The sequence below is a fragment of the Saccopteryx leptura genome, chromosome 3 (genome assembly GCF_036850995.1).
Source record: "Saccopteryx leptura isolate mSacLep1 chromosome 3, mSacLep1_pri_phased_curated, whole genome shotgun sequence".
In the NCBI taxonomy this organism is placed as follows: Eukaryota; Metazoa; Chordata; class Mammalia; order Chiroptera; family Emballonuridae; genus Saccopteryx; species Saccopteryx leptura.
Window position 1 is genome coordinate 207,370,846 of NC_089505.1, and position 18,168 is coordinate 207,389,013.

Sequence of the window (18,168 nt, forward strand, 5' to 3'; positions counted from 1 at the left end):
TTGCTCTGGCTGGTGTAATCTCATTCTGATTTTCCGCACTCTTATCTTTTCCCAGGAAGCTTTAACTGATGCAGCGTTTTGTTTAATGCTCGCCCTTTCTCTCCACAGACAGGAGTGTATTTCTTTCTCCTCACTCTCTCGCCAGCCTTGAGGAAGCTGCATGGATTGCATTTTGCTTCTCCTTTAAAAGAACTGCTGGGCTGGGCTTTAATTATGGGCAGACGCCCTCCTCCTCCACATGCTTCCCCCCTGACTGCCAACCAGGTGTCTCTAGTCTTCCATCTGCAGCCAAAATGCTCTTTGCCCCTTGACTGCAGGTTAATTCTTCCCCTGCCTGTTTCCTGGCTCCAACAGAAGGCTGTGCCCCGGGCAAGAGGGAGAGGTAAACTGTACAGTCAGATGGGCTGCCCATTAGTGGCTCAGGCACACGGGAGGTGAAGCTAACAGCTGAAGACATATCCCACACCTACTGGGGTCAGTGGCGTGGGTAATTAAGTGCTTGTTACCAATGACAGAGACGCTCCACTCCTGGTCTGTTGAGAGCCAGATCTGCACATCTACCTGACTGCTGTCCATCACTCTATTTCTGACCTGCAGGCACCACAGTGATCACTTTCCCTCTGTATTTTGCTTATTTTTCTCATTTACCATCTATTTTGTTCTGCCTTGACTTGTGGTTAGTATTTACGTGTTTCTTTCTCTCATGGGTCCAAAACCTAAGTCATCCTCACTCATTTGCCACCTAAACACACCTTGGGTCCCACGGCCCCCATTTCTATTAGCATCATTGCCTAGTTGTTCTAGAAATTTCTCTAGGCTCCCTTGTCCCTCAGCCTCCACACATAATAGTTCCCCAATTTGCATCTGTGATGTATACCCACTTCTATTTGCACTGAACGCCCTTGTTTAAACTTTCCCTGCCTGCGGTGAGTACTGTGGTAGCCAACCCACATCCATCTCCCACTCTCAATTACCATGCTTGCTTTTATTTCCATTATCCTTATCTTTCCATTACCTGCCTCTTCCCACACAGTGAAGGAAAGCTAAGTCTTCCCATCCCTCCAGGAGGGGAGCATGTGGATTAGCCCAGACTCTGTCAATGCAACTCATCCCTGGCTCTTCTCACTGGGTCAGGGCTGAGCATGTGACCCTGTTCAAGCCAATGAGATTAAAGAAGACAATTATTGAAGACTTTTGGAAGAAAAGTTTCCTGCTCTTCTGAGAGAGCTTCCTGAAGTGTGGCTCATAAGTTGCTGGTGGTCATCTTTACCACCATGGGGAAGAACCCACCCCAAAATAAAGCCAATACAGAAGAAAGGAGAGCCAAAAGATGTAGAAAGAAAGAGCCTTGATTTTATTATTTCACCCATGGGTCCACTTGTGCCTGAACAACTCTTAGACCTTTGTCATACACCGCACCCTCCATCCAATTCATAGGCATCCCACCAGCACTGCCTTTGAAATGTATTCATATTGCAACCCCTTCTAGTAGGTCTGCTGCTACATTCCTTGTCCTCTGGCTCCTGCCACTGCAACAGCCTTCACACTGGTCTCCCTGCCTCCACTTTGATCCCTTATGTACTATTCTCCACAGAGAAAACCAAAGGATCCTTTTAAGACCTAAGTCAGATGATACCTCTGCTGTCAAGACCCCCTACAAGCTTTCTGTTTACCTCCAAGATCCTCATCTTGATTCTCAGGCCCTGCATGGCCTCTCTGCTACCCTCTGACTTCACCTCTTACTGCTCAGCCCGCCCCATCCTTATTGGCCTTTAACCCCCACTGCAGGGCCTTTGCACTTGCTATTCCCTCTTTCTAGAATGCTCTTCCATCAGAGAGCTGCATGGCTTATTTCTTCTTTCCTTCAGGGTTCTGTTTAACTGCTGCCTTTTCCATGAGGCTAACCCTGATCATTCCTCCCTAAAATGGCACTTCCTTGTCACCTGTCTTCCCTTTATTGCACTTACATATTTGTGTGACTATTTTCTGTATCTCCCATTAGTATATACATCTCATGAAAAACTTGAGCTGTCTGCTGCTATATATCCAATTCTTAGAACAGGAACTGGCACATAGCAGTACTCAATAAAGTGTTATCAACTTACTGATCCAATGATGAATGAATGAATGAATAAATGACCTAATCATGTCATGTCCCTTTTTTTTTTTTTTTTTTTTTTTTTTTTGTATTTTTCCGAAGCTGGAAACGGGGAGAGACAGTCAGACAGACTCCCGCATGCGCCCGACCGGGATCCACCCGGCACGCCCACCAGGGGCGATGCTCTGCCCACCAGGGGGCGATGCTCTGCCCCTCCGGGGCGTCGCTCTGCTGCGACCAGAGCCACTCTAGCGCCTGGGGCAGAGGCCAAGGAGCCATCCCCAGCGCCCGGGCCATCCTTGCTCCAATGGAGCCTTGGCTGCGGGAGGGGAAGAGAGAGACAGAGAGGAAGGAGGGGGTGGGGGTGGAGAAGCAAATGGGTGCCTCTCCTATGTGCCCTGGCCGGGAATTGAACCAGGGTCCCCCGCATGCCAGGCCGACGCTCTACCGCTGAGCCAACCGGCCAGGGCCCATGTCCCTATTTTGAGTAACATATTTTTCAGTTGGCTTTATGCCACCTACAGACAAAGTATTCTAAGACAGCATTCAATTAGTATGTGCCTAACAAGTGGGCAAATGAATACCTAAGCTTTGGTCAGATTGTAAGTTACATCCTCTATAGTAACAATGACTGACCTGTGACTCCACCATTTGAGTCCCAAAGCAATGTCACATACAGTGACCCCTTATATACTCACACTGGCTTTGCCAGGTAAATGAGACAAATTATGCCCTGCCCCCATGTTACAGGGAAAGCGTGGTTTGGAGAGCAAGCCGAGCCCATGTTTCTTGGTTCCTGCCTGCAGTGCTCCCACTTATCAGCCTGGCATTTCTTTCTTTATTTTTCTCCCTTCTTTTCCAAGTGAGAGGAGGGGAGGGAGAGAGACAGACTCCTGTGTGTGCCCCAACTAGACCCACCCGGCAGCTGCTCCCTAGGGCTGATGTTCTGCCCATCTGAGGCTATGCTGCAACTGAGCTATTTTTAGCTCCTGAGGTAGAGGCTCCACGGAGTCATCCTTAGCACCAGGCCAATGCACTCAATCTAATGGAGCCATGGCTGCAGGAGGATGAGAGAGAGAGAGAGAGAGAGAGAGAGAGAAGGGGAGGGGAGGGTGGAGAAGCAGATGATCATTTCTCCTGTGTGTCCTGACTTGGAAATCAAACCTGGGACAACCACACACCAAGCCAATGCTCTACCACTGAGCCAACCAGCCAGGGCCAGCCTTGCATTTCTGTCCACAGCTCTGCCACTTTCCAGCACCAGCCACAGCCCTGGGGAAGTGCTACGAAATTTTAGTCCATGTGGTCTCTATTTATCTAACATTCCCAATTCCCTCTTCTCTGAAAGCCAATAAAACCCTGAATTTTTCCCACATGAGACTGTGGGCTCTTTGGGGGAAAAAAAGCAGGCATATGGCTCTTTGGAAATCAAATCTGCCTGGAGAGAAAATTTTTCCCCTGTAAATCAGTACATAACCTTCTTCTCAGCTGTGTTTTCCATGTTGAGGGTGTGGACAACAGACATGTGTTCCGGTCCTGAGTAGTCAAAATACATGGTGGAAAAGCCTTCTGCAGCTCTCCTACTCCAGAGCAGTTTTCCTTCCACAGCTATACCCCCTGGATGACATTAGCTCCCTTTTTAATTCCTTTCCCCTCGCTGCACGCTCTGATGTTACTCACCAGCTCCCAATGGACATGTAGAAACTTATTTGGTTGCACATGTTATAGATAAAACAGCAGGATCTTCTAATCAGAAAACATTTTCCAGGCTGCAGAAGGCTGCAGAAAACCAGCCACAAAGCAACCAGTATGGTTCCAAGTTTATTAATACATACTTGGCACAAGTTTGGCACCTGACACTGTCCTGTCCCCCTTGAGGAGGGAGCAGGGATTAGTTACATGTTTACAGACAAAACCAACAGCTGGGAGGAGCCCTGGAGGCAGCCCTTGTTGCAGGGACCTTCCGGAAAGCACCTTTTTTTAAAAAAAAAATCAGCATTATTTGTGTGTAACTGATAGACAGAGATCTGCACATATTTAATGTAGATGATTTGATGAGTGTGGACATGTGCAAAGACCCATCAAATCATCACCACAATCCAGGTAATAGACATATCTAACACCTTCTAAAGTTTCCTTGTGTCCCCCTTTTTTTTGTCATAAGAACACTTAACATAATGGTTATCAGTGTTAAGTCATTATGGGAACAGTATGGAAGTTCCTTAAAGAATTAAAAATAGAGCCCCGTATGATCCAGCAACCCCACTTCTGATAAAGGCAATGAGAGAGAGAGAGAGAGAGAGAGAGAGAGAGAGAGAGAAAGAGAGAGAGAGAGAGAGAGAGAGAGAGAGTGTGTGTATACTCACTATTGATATATATTGATAGAGACTAAGGTTGTCTCCATGTCTTGGCTATTGCAAATTCATACACACACACTAGAATATTATTCGGCCATAAAAAGGAAGATACGCTGGCCATGTGCGACAGCATGGATGGACCTAGAAGAATTTATGCTAAGCATAATAAGCCAACAAAGACAAATACTGTATGATCTCACTTATATGTGAAATCTGAAACACCAAACCCATAGAAACAAAGAGCAGAATGGTGGTTGCCAGGGTCTGGGGGTGGGGAAAATGGGAAGATGTGGGTTAAAGGGTACAAACTTTCAGTCATAATATGAATAAATTCTGGGGATCATTTAATGTACACCAAGTCCTTGAATAATATTTTGTTCAATGTTGCTTTGTTATAACGTTGATTTGATGTTATAGAAACTTGACTCCTATTTATATCGATTAGCCTGTGGTTAAATAGTTTCTCTTATACATAGTTTTGCATAAAGCCACAGAACCTATGGACAACGTTAAGTGAGAGCTTCTCGTACAACATAGTGACTATAGTTAACAATAATGTATTATATACTTGAAAGTTGCTAAGAGAGTAGATCTTAAATGATCTTACCACACACGTGCAAAAATGGGTGAGTATGTGAAATGATGAAGGTATTAACTTACCTTATTGTGGTAATCATTTTACAATATATACATGTATCAAATCATCATATTGTAGACCTTAAACTTACACAATATTAGATGTCAATTATATCTCAATACAGCGGGGGAAAAGAACACGTCTCACAAGACCTTCCATCTGAATTTTGAAGTGCACAAATACCATACTGTTGAGTATAGGGTCTCTAGATTGTATTATTCATCTGGCATAGCTGAAACTTTCCACCCATTAAACAATAACTCCCTTCTCTAGTCCGTCAACCACGTTGTATTCTCTGCTGCCATGAGTCTATTTTAGATACTTTACACAAGTGGAATCGTGTAGTATTTGTCCTGTTACTTAGTGCCCACCGGGTTCATCAATCTTGTCAAAATAGTAGGATCTCCTTCTTTTTAAAGTCCTCACTGTGTGCATATACCCCACTTTCTTTGCCTATTCATTTACCTATTCGTATTTGATGAACACTTGGGTTGTGTCCATAACTTGGCTATTGTGAACTATGGACTCTCGTGTCCTCTAGAGCCCATTCTTTTACAAGGCCCAGAAACACACAGGCAGTAGACCTCTTCATGGGAGCACAATGTTCAAGGTGCCTTGGGTTTTTTCTAAATTAAAAGCTTATGTCCATCATTTTGACCCAGCTATCCCACTTTTAGGAATATACCCCAAGGACATCATAGAACGGCTCCAAAAGGAGAAATGCACCTGCATGTTTGTGGCAGCATTGTTCACAATAGCGAACATCTGGAAACAGCCCAAGTGTCTGTCAGAGGACGAGTGAATTAAAAAGCTTTGGTACATATATACTATGGAATACTACTCAACCATAAGAAATGATGACATCGGATCACTTATAATAACATGGATGGACCTTGACAACATAATACGGAGTGAAATAAGTAAATCAGAAAAAAAACTAAGATGAATCCATACATAGAAGGGACTTAAAAATGAGACTCAGAGACATGAACAAGAATGTGATGGCAACAGGGGTGAGGGGTGGGGGGAGGGGAGAGGGGGTGAAGAAGGAGAGAGGGGTTGGGGGAGGGGAGGGGCACAAAGAAAACCAGATAGAAAGTGACAGAAGACAATTTAACTTTGGGGGAGGGGTATATAGCACAATCAAATGTCAAAATAATCTAGAGATATTTTCTCTCAACATATGTACCCTGATTTATCAATGTCACTGCATTAAATTTAATAAATTAAAAAAAAAACACAAAAAAACTTATGTCCATCATGGAGCAACTTGACCTGCCCCATGAGTTTTCCTACTGAAAACTAGTGTCTATAGGAACTGGACAGGCACATCGTTATGGTGTTTTAAAACGCTGCTAATTCTTTGACGTACTTCCCTTCAAGAAGTGGGGTCTTGTGCCATCCCCTGAATCTGGGTTCTGTGACTCATTCAGCAAGTTGAGTGAGCGGGACTCTGAGGCTAGGTCATAATCAGCCAGGCAGCTGTGCCTGCTCCTCAAGAAACACTGGTTTGCTGGTGGCTGCCTCCGGGGACCCACCCTCTCACTAGGAAGCCCCACACTGCGAGGATCCCAGTCCCAGGCTCAACTGTGCTCCCTCCAAGCCCAGGCCCACTCTTCTAAAGCCCAGCATCACTCCAGCCACTTGAGTCTTCCGTAGTGGGGGTGGGGCTGGGTGGGGAGGGTGGAGAGACCTGCAACGTGGCGAGGCAGGTGAGAGCTGTGGCTACGTATTCCGTGAGCATAATGACATGGTGGTCACTTTATGATACTAAATTTGTGGTGGTTTGTTATGCATTCCAAGAGCTGGACCTCCTGGGCCCCACTGGCCTCACCTCCTCACACCTCAGTCAAATCTATAGAGTCAAACTGTAAAAAAGCCTCTTTTTCTGTTGCTTTGAACTCTGTAGAAGAAACCAGACTTCACAGCAGTCAGCACTGAGTTGCTCTTGCTCTGAACAAAGCCTCTGTGACTTCCTCCTTAGCCACCTGCCCCTGCTCTGCCTCTCTGACCTCGTTTCCTGCCACCCCCTTCACTGGAACCTGCTCTCAGACACAGCAGAGAGCCTCACCTCAGGGCCTTTGCTCATGCCATTCCCCCACCTGGAGTGCTCCTCCCCCATATACTTACCTGACTCTGTCCCTCGGTTCCTTTGAGTCTTTACTCAGAGCCACCTCCTCAGTGAGCCCTTAACACCCATCTCTCTAAAAGTGTAAGTACCCTCCCCTTTGCACCTGCCCCTTTTTCTTATGAATTTTCACTATCTGAATATGTATGTGTTATTTGTTTCTGTTATTCTCTGTGTCCCCACTAGACTGTAAGTTCAGTGTGGGCAGGGACACATCCCAGGGCCTAGGAGAGTGCCTCACTGGAAAAGAGTGGATATTTAATAAATAAATGATGCCACACAACAAAAATTTGGTTCAGCTATTATCCTGAGAAGCAAGGCGAATACATGCCTGTGACAATGACTGTTTGTTAAATGAGTAAGCCAGTGGTTCTCAAACTTTTTGAAGTCGGGGCGCATTTAAAATCCTACAAATAATTGTAGGCACACTATATACAAATTTCTGAGAAATATGTTATAATAATTAAGTCAAATATTAAAATAAATATAAAGTCCAAGCATGTTTTTATGGTAATTAAACAAAATAAATATGACAAAATTAAATTTATTCTGACATTTAATTCTGACAAAATTAAATTTATTTTATGTTACAATCTTTGAGTTATGGTTTTTAGAATTTGTAAAAAAGAGGGGTTAAAAAATAAAAAAATGACAAAAAAGTTATCTTTTTATATATAAAGATACATTCTTAGTAAGATTTAGTAAATTCGGCAGGTCCCAGCGCAAAAGTGTTGTTTTTTCATTTTTGTGTTTATGAGAAACATGAGCCTGATGTGTCCTAGCGATTTCTTCAATGTTCGGCATATATAAGGTCTACCGGAAAGTTCTGTCCGTTTCTATCACAAGTTTCGACACATAAGCACATGTTTATTTGGCGCATGTGTGCCTCTCTATTTTTATCACTTAATATATACATACTAAATTAGCAAATTAACTAAAACAAAGTTGATTCACGTTAGTCTTATGTGTGAAGTGATAGTGTACCCATGGCTATTGATAAAGTTCATTTACGCCATTGTATTGTATACGAACTTCAACAAGGAAGAAATGCTACAGAAGCATGTCTGTTGCATCCATCATATTCCCTAGGTTTAGCACCCTCCAACTATCACTTGTTTTTGTCCTTACAAAATTTTTTGAAGGGCAAAAATTCAAAAATGAATAAGATATCAAACAAGCACTGGTTCAATTTTTCTCATCAAAAGATAAAACATTTTTCAAAAATGGGATATACAAATTGCCCTCATGCTGGCAAGAAATCATTAATAATAATAGCAATTATATTATTTAATAAAGTTTATTGATGGTAAGAAAAATTTGTATTTTGTTTTATTCCAAAAATGGACAGAACTTTCCGGTAGACCTTATATTTGAAAGGCAAACTCTCATTTCCTCGTCAATACATTGAAGAATTCCTCTCTTTTTACTCTGAATTGTATTGAGGGTAGAAAATCCTAATTCACATAAATAGAATGTTGAAAACTGTAGTAAAATGTTCAAAGCCTTTTTAGATACTGCCACATATTCTTTTTTTATAGAAATCCAAAAGGTTTCAAGAGACAATTCCTTATGTTTAATCATCAATCCACGATCAGTGGATATAGCTGCCAGTTCTTCTTCTGTTAATGTTAAACCAAAATCACTTGAAGCTTCCATGAATGGGTTTCTTCAATCGTATTGTTCAGTATTAACTGATAAAAAATAAGAACCCACTTTTTCTTCTAAACTTATTAAATGTTCAACTATTATTAGAAGTGTTTCATTAAGTGTTATTTACCAATGGAAACATTTCCAAATTACCTTCAACAGCTTTTCTTTTCCAAATCTGTAGTTTTCTCTGAAATGCTTTCATTTTGTCAGTGGATGTGAGAATATTTTCTTCTTTCCCTTGCATGCTAGTATTCAAAATATTGAGCTGCTGAAATATATTAGCCAAATACTGTAACCTGGCAATCCAAAATTCGCACTGAAGGAGGTTACAAAAATGTAACTGTTTCATCTCTTCAAAAAATGCAAGAAGTTCTTGTTGTAGCTCGTGTACATGGGTAAGTACTTTTCCCCTTGATACCCACCTCATCTCAGTGATCTCAGTGTGTAAAAGCAGCAGTCTGTGTTGTGAATCCATATTGATACAAAGCTTTTCGAATAAACACTATTTGACAGGTCTTGTTTTAATAAAGTTTACCATCTGAATAACTTGATCTAAAACTTCTCTTAATTTTTCTCCCAATGTTTTTGCCATCAAGGCCTTCCTATGAAGAAAGCAGTGAGCTACAATAACATTCTCATTTTGTTTTTTTACAAAAGATGTAAGACCCTTAACACAGCCTACCATGGAAGGGGCACCATCTGTACAAATGCCTACACACAACTTCCATGTTATCTGCCATTTACCAAGATAGTTATTCAAAATGTTAAACACGTCTTCACCTTTTGTAGACACACCTAATTCTTTGCAAAAAAGAAACTATTGACTATTTGATCTTCATTAATAAAACAGACGAATGCTAAGAGTTGCGCCGTGTTGGTAATGTCTGTTGATTCATCAACTTGCAATGCAAAATTTGAATACTGAAGCTTATTACTGCATACATTTTTCTCGATATCAGAAGACATTTCTATAATATGTCTGTGAACCGTATCGTTGGACAGAGGAATCTTGCTTATTTTCATTGCTGCTTCATTTCCTAGCATTGTCATGACCATTTTTTTGCATGCAGGCAAAATAAGTGACTCACCTAAAGTCTGAGCTTTCATATTTTTTGCTGTCAGTTCTGAGAATTGATAAGAAGTGATTTTAGCTTTATCAGAAACAGTCATTATTCTTTTAAAAGAATTTGCTGCTTTTGTTTGCTGTTCAATCTCTTAAAAAAAACTTACAGATTTATCTTGTAAATTAGAGTGTATAGTTTTAAAATGTTTACTCAACTTACTAGGAAGCAATGATTCATTTGCCATTTTACATCCACATACTGAACATAGCGGTAAAGGATGATCTTCACTTCCAGTGCAAGTGAAACCAAAGCTTAAATAACTTTCACTATATTTGTGAGTAGGCTGCAATTTTGCTTTCTTACTTGCACTTCACTTTTGCTCACTTCCAGAATCAGATTCTTTAAAATCACGCTTCTTTTTGAGAAATTTATCCATTTTATTTTAGTGTATTTATCTAAAAATAATATAATGGTGTGTTAATAATAAATATAATAATGATGTGTTAACAAAAAGAGTGGTATTTCTGTAATGAAATGGTATAATAGAGTAACTATATTTATTTTTATATCTGGGCACAGCTAGTAATTCCTGGTCCCAAGTGGGAACAGTGTGGAATTAAGAAAATACGCAGAATTAAGAAAATATGGGGTCAGGAGGTCCCTGGAATTGCTGCTGGCAAGAACAAAGTGCACCCCAAAACCACATCTTGCTTTATTTATAGGGCAAAGTGAGGCCATTAGCAAATCTTAACTTTACACCAAACAAAGGATAGAAGAAACTTGCCTCCAGTCTTTCCTGGGAACATGGGGGGTAGTGTAAACAATCCAGCACCACAGCTTAACAGCCTTTTGCAACCTAATCAGGAAGGTGAGGTGGGGGGTTGGGCAGTCTGTCAGCTTACAGCCAATTTCTCATCCTCTGTCCCCCCAAAATCTAAACTCCAAAAACCCTGTTGGTTTTTTGGTCCCCAACAGGCACATATTTCTCTGGAATACCATAGGGTGCACCTAGAAATCTTCTAGGGCGCACCAGTGTGCCCTGGCGCACACTTTGAGAACCACTGGAATAAGTGAAAGGCATGAAGAATGGATGGCCTTTAGGAAAGACTATTAATTCATCCTCTGCCCACTCAATCAGCTTCACTGGCTGCCTCTCTCCTCTGCCGAAGAGCACCTCCCCCCTGCCCCCACCAATGCGACACTTAGGCTCATGTGAGTCTGAGCTTCACCCCTGTCAGGCCCTCTGCCCAGGAAGTCCTCCATCGACCTCTTCATAGACTTGCCTCCTGTTGGTCTTTTAAGGTCCAGCTCAGGCACCACCTAGCTCTCCATCTGACCCTGACTCGTGTGCTTTTCAAGGGTATTATGGTTTCTGGGTGCCGGGCCCACTGCCCCAGTCAGTCTGAGATCCCTGGGAGGACAGGGGCCCTGTGTACCTGTGTATATGCCACTATCCATATACCTTGCTCATCTTTGGTAGCCCCCCTCACACATAGTCAAGTCCCAGCCCTTGCCCCTGGGAAGCCAGGTGCAGGTGGTGCATGGAGAGTTGGGCTGTGGTGGAGGGATAGGAGAGGAGGTCAGGGGAGCATTATGATTAGTGATCACTGAAAGAAACACAAGTCTGGGAGTCAGAATTTGGGCTTATCAGGCTAAGTCTCCACAGAGACCCATTTAACTTATCCAAGCTTTGGTTTCTTCACCTCACAGAAATGGTTATGCTGCAAGGATATTGCGTGGATGAAAGAATGTCATTTTTGAGGGGAAAAAGTGTAAACTGAAAACACTGTAAATACAGTTTATACACAAAGCTTAGGGTTTCTAACCATCGGTAATGAAATTAGCAAGGGTGCAGTTCAGGTTGTAGCCAGAGCGTGGCAGCAACGGGCAGGGGCTTTGCCCCGTGGTCCTCTGAAATAAAGCAGAACCTCGAGGCTGCCAGAAGGGGATAGATTTACTGGGCTGATAATAGTGATCACTGTGATCGCTCTTCCTGCCCAGCTCCCCTGACCCTCTCTCCTGGTGTGGGACTGGCCATGGCTAATCTAAATCCCAGAAACCTCCCCTGATGATTTTCCACATACGTTTTTCACAGCCTCTCTCATCCTCACGTCACTGTCCACAGTTTCCAGTGTGCAGTGTTTTTTTTTTATCAGTAACCTTATCTAGCCCTCACCACAACTTTCTGAGCTAAATTGAGCAGGCAAAATGATTCCCCCTCCCCCACCTCACCATTTTAGACACGATGAAACCAAAGCCCAACAGGACCTGAAGATCACACAGCTAGCAATTAGGGCAAGGGAGAGTCTACACCAGGGATCCCCAAACTTTCTACACAGGGGGCCAGTTCACTGTCCCTCAGACCGTTGGAGGGCCGGACTATAAAAAAAACTATGAACAAATCCCTATGCACACTGCACATATCTTATTTTAAAGTAAAAAAAACAAAACGGGAACAAATACAATATTTAAAATAAAGAACAAGTAAATTTAAATCAACAAACTGACCAGTATTTCAATGGGAACTATGCTCCTCTCACTGACCACCAATGAAAGAAGTGCTCCTTCTGGAAGTGCGGCGGGGGCCGGATAAATGGCCTCAGGGGGCCGCATGCGGTCTGCGGGCCGTAGTTTGGGGACCCCTGGTCTACACTGTGAACCTGGGCCTTCTAGTGGGCTCATCACTCCACTTCTCCTTTCACCTTCTCTGTTCTGTCGTTCATGCAGCCAGCATTTATTTATTGGGCTCTTGCTGTTTGTCAGGGAGGTGCATGGACTTCCAGCCCTGTGAGCTACGTGGACCCCTTCTCAGGCCTGGGCCAACAGGAGGCCCACCCTGCTCTCCTCCTCATGGAGTCTCTGTTTTACACTACTCTGGGCAGCTGGCATCATCTCCTTATGTCCTGGGCTCATGGCAGCTGAGCTGCCCTGTTTCCCCGTGTCCCCTGCATCACATCTTAGATCATAAACTCACAGATCCTGGGGGCCTCCTAGCTAACAATCCTGAAGAGTAAGTAGGGGTTAGGAAGCTTACAAAAAGAAAAAGCAGAGGAAAGTAATGCATGCCTAAGAAACCTTAGGAAGTGTCCTAGTTCTTGTGGGTCTAAAGTCCCTGATTTTCTTGCTGAAAAGTGTTCAGAGGCCTTGAGAGCCTTCAGCTTACTGGCTTCTGTGTTTTATCCCTTCCCTGCTCACTAAGTACTCTTTCTGCTTGTAAGAAAGAAAGTTGCTGTTAAGACGGGAGGCCGTGTTTCCCCAGCGGCGGCCTCACACATCGTGTGTTTACCGCGTCTCTTGATTGCATCATTTTCTCTTGTGCTTGATTGTGTCTGAGTTTTATAAATTCAGTGTAGCCTACTGTACAGTGTTTACAAAGCCCACAGCGTGTGCAGTGATGTCCCAGGCCTGCAATCACTTCCCACTCACTCACTGACCTACCCAGAGCACCTTCCAGTGCTGTAAGCTCCATTCACAGCAAGTGCTCTATCCAGGGACACCATTTTTTATCTTTTATTTTTACTGTACTCTTTCTGTGTGTAGATATGTTTAGATACACAAATAGTTACCATGTGTTACAATTGTCTACAGTATTCAGCACAGTAACGTGCTGTGCAGGCTTGTAGCTGAGGAGCAGTAGGCTAGACCAGACCACCTGGGTGCATAGCAGGCTGTACCATCGAGGGTTGGTCAGTGCACTCTGTGACGTTCACATGATGACAGAACTACCTAATGCCACATTTCTTAGAACAGATCCCTGTCCTTAAGGGATGTTTGACAGTAGTGGTAAACAGGGAAGAAAGCTAATGTTTGTTGAGGGTCTCCCAGGTGCCCTAGACACTGGACACATGTCACCTTTCGTGACTCTCAAAATGAGCTTAAAAATGAAGTATTCGTCTTTTACAAAAATGGGAATCAGAGAATGCATGCCACTATCCATATACCTAGCGCACAGTGGGGCCGCACCTACTTGGCTCAAAGCTCTCTTCTCTATAATCACATGATTATACAACTGATGACAGTTACTTACATCTGTTTCTTATCTCAGACATTAATGCAGGGGACTTCCAGCTGGGTGACGCTCATGTTGGGAACCTAGACTTCACACAGGAACTGTTTCTGTGGGTTGAGTCTGTCTTCCCTGCTGTGTGGGTGGGAAACACAACAGGAAGTCTCAGTTTTTGTCCTGGCGAAGTGAGCACCTCGCAAGGAGTGGGCCCTCAGATGGAGTTCCAACGTGTGACATGCATTGGTGGCTGCTTGCCTGAGGTTGGGGATTAAGCTGCTGACTTGGATGAGGGAGGTAGGCACATCCCAGAACCTCCCTGGGCTCAGGACTCTCAACTGAAATGTGGAGAAAAGACCAGATCACTTTTTTACTTTTTTCTGTTCTGAAATCTAACAATTCAAGATATTCAGCTGGGTGTGCACTGCTGCAGTTACTGCGACTTGATCCTCACTAGTGCTTTACCTTGACACAGAGGGAGGGAGGAGGGTGTTAGCACCTAGTCAGGGATAGAACTGGTTCTAAAGTCAGACCTCTGAGAATGTGGTCTCCTCCTCCGCCGCCTCCTACTGGCTTCCCTTTAGTTTATTTCTCAGGAGTGTTAGTTTGGGTAAGAAAACGAGTGGATGAAGATAGAGCAGGAGACGACCCCTAGCCTGCAGCGAGGCTGGTGAGGGAGAAACTGGAATGAGTCATCCACCAGATTTTCCACAGAAACTCACACAGGAACACAGAACCATATCTACCCTCAGTCCTGGGAGCTTTTGTCTAAGTAGGAGGCCCACTTAGAATGAAAAATAAATCCATTAAAAGGCAATACATGTTATGTTCAATATAGAAATAAGAGAATAGCAGCAAGAACCAAGGACAACAGAACAATAGCCACTATCCTACCACACAGAGCCAGCAGCACTCTTGTGGACATTTTCATTTTTACAAAGGACACACACCCAACACACATTTTTGGAAAAACAAAAATGAGACTATATGTTTGCTGTGAGCTTTCCCCCCATATTCGGTTTGTTGTAACATGATTTGCCTAACCAATTTCTTCCTCTTGGATTTTAAATTGTTTCTACTTTTGACTTGTAAAAGAGACAAGTATATAAATGTACAGCCAAGTCTTACCAGTCCTTCATTATTTCTTTAAGATAAAATCATTAATGTTAACTTGTTAGGTCAAAATATTAGTATCTTTAATGCTTCTAATTCACACTGACAAACTGTCTACCAGAAGCTCTCGACCTATTTGCATTTCTACTGACTATAGAATGACCAAGAATGTCTATTTTCACCATCATCAACGCTGTATATTTTAAAAATGAAAATGAAAAATGAATTTGTATTAAAATTGACATTTTCTTTATTAATAAATTGACCACATTTTCATAAGCTTTTTGTTCAATCGTATTTCCTTTTGTGAATTCTCTTTTCTGATCTTGACCTGTTTTAATATCAAAGTGTCTACCTTTTGCTTTTAGATTTACAAAAAAAATTTAATTTTCAGGACATTAACCTTTGTCACATATAATAATATAATAGTATTATTATATTATATTATTATATTATATTTGTATGATAAAAGGGATAATAATTTCCCCCCTTTAGTACCCTGTTTTTTCATGGTTCTTTTTTTTCCCCTTCTTTTCCAAGTGAGAAGAGGGGAAGATAAAGAGACAGAATCCCGCATGCGACCTGACTGGGATCCACCTGGCAACCCCCATCTGGGGCCAATGCTCTGCCCATCTGGGGCCATGCTTGCAACTGAGCTATTTTTAGCACCCAAGGAGGAGGCTCCAGGGAGCCATCCTCAGCACCTAGGGCTAATGCACTCCAACCAATCAAGCCATGGCTATGGGAGAGAAAGAGAGAGAGAGAGAGAAGGAAGAGGGGGAGGGGTGGCGAAGCAGATGGTTGCTTCTCTTGTGTGCCCTGACCGGGAGGGAATTGAACCCAATGACATCCACATGCTGGGTCAATGCTTTACTATGGAGCAACACAGGCCAGGACCTTTTTCATATTTTTTAATGGCTTTTTACATACAAAGTTTTAAATGCTACCTCATAAGATCTATTGACCCCTTTCTTTTTCATGGGTTCTACCCTAGAAGCCTTGTTCAACACTCAGAATTGGATGAGATGTGAGAGAAGAAGAACTAATGTTTCAAAAAGAATAGAAAGCTGCTCTTCACTTGCTCCATGAGAACTTAAAAACTCTCAGAAAAGTGGGAGGAATAGGAAGCAATTTCCCTTAACCACAGAGGCCAGTTTCCTGATGGCCATCACCATGTGGTCTGGGTCAGGCCATGACGGGAAAGGCTGGAGCTAGACAGCTGGCTGGAGAGTTAGTCACTCACAGCAGGGATGCTAGATGCTGATGGCATCTCAGGACCTGCATTTCCATTTGAAAAAACATGTGTGTCTTAACTAAAAGACAAACAAACAACCCTTTTCAATATAAAAATAATATGTGCTCATTATCCAAAATTTCTAACTTCACAGAAGCTGATAAAGTTGAAGTGAAAGTTTCCTTTTAGCCACCTGGAAATCTAAGCCCTGAAAGGAGAACACTGTTGGAATTTTGGCATATATCCTTCCAGACTTTTTTCCATGCAAACACTAAATATATTATATCATGTCATATATCATATATCATATCATCATATTATATCATATGTTCTTACTCTTTGGTCTACTTTATTCTATTTTAACTGTTATACAATATTTCATAATATGAATATACTATGCTAGTTCTTTGCAATTTTTTATTATAGAAAAAGGCTACATCAAATGCCATTGAACAGAATTTTTATACATTGTGCAAATATCTGAATAGGATAAATTTCTCAAATTAAAATTATGAGGTCAAAAATATACATATATTTTAGCCTGATCTGTTGTAGTGCAGTGATAAAGCATCAACCTGGAACGCTGAGGTTTGAAACCCCAGGCTGACCCGGTCAAAACATATACTATGAGTTGATGTTTCCTGTTCCTCCCTTCACCCCCGTTTCTCTGTCTATCCTCTCTCTAAAATTAATAAATAAAATCCTTTAAAATATATGTATGTACATATATTTTAAAGCCTGGTGGAAACTGTTAAATTTCACCCCTCTCCAGACATATGGATTTACAATCCCTCCAATATTGTATAAAAGTCCCTATTTCTTCCTACATTTTTGCCAATAATGTAAGTTATTAGTATCATTTTGCCAATCTGATGGTGAAAATGACATTTTGTGGCTGTGATATATATGTATGTGTGTGTATATATATATTTTGGTGGCATTAGATGTTTCTTGGATGTTTATTGAAATTTCTTCTATAAAGTATTTCTCCTATATACTGTTTGTTTATATTCTTTACCCATTTTAAAAACTGAGTTTTATTTTTCTTATCGATTGATATAAATAATATATATCTTGAATATGAATGATTTTTCAAGTTTATTTTAACTATTTTCTGCCATGTCTTTTCATTTTGTTTATTATATATTCACCTATACATATATGTTACATTTTTATGTAGTCAATTGTGTTCATCTTTTCTTTTTAACTTTTGGATCATATACTATATGTAGGCAGGCCTACAAAGATATACTCAAAGATATAAAAATGCATTTCTATCACTTTTTTTAACACTATTGTAGGTTTTTTTGATGTTTAAACAGTTATCCAATTATAGCTTATTTTTGTGTATGTGTGAGCAACAGAGTTTGTCACCCAATCACAAGGTACATTTCTATTTAGGCTTCCTTTGACCCAGTTGTTGACATCCATTGTTTGACTTAACTTCACTTCCTGGACAACATTTTGGAGATAATATCTACATTTCTACCTTAAGTTAAAACAGAAAACAAACACAATTTTTAACATTTTTACTTATTCTATTCTAAAGAATCATAAACCTGCAAGTTGACTTTGGGGCTCTGTTTTCGGTGCTCCTTTTTTCTGTGGCCAGATCTCTCTGGACGTCCACCTGGGCATCACTGTTTCTCCCCCATCACAAAAGTCCTTGTTCTTTCTCTTTCCCAGTCCTCCCTCCATTCCCTCCATTCTTTTTCTCTCCTGATCTGTTCCTTTCTTTACTCATTAATCGTGTTAACCATCTTAAATGTGTTTTTTTAATTAATTAATTTTTTACAGAGACAGAGAGTGAGTCAGAGAGAGGGATAGACAGGGACAGACAGACAGAAATGGAGAGAGATGAGAAGCATCAATCATCAGTTCTTC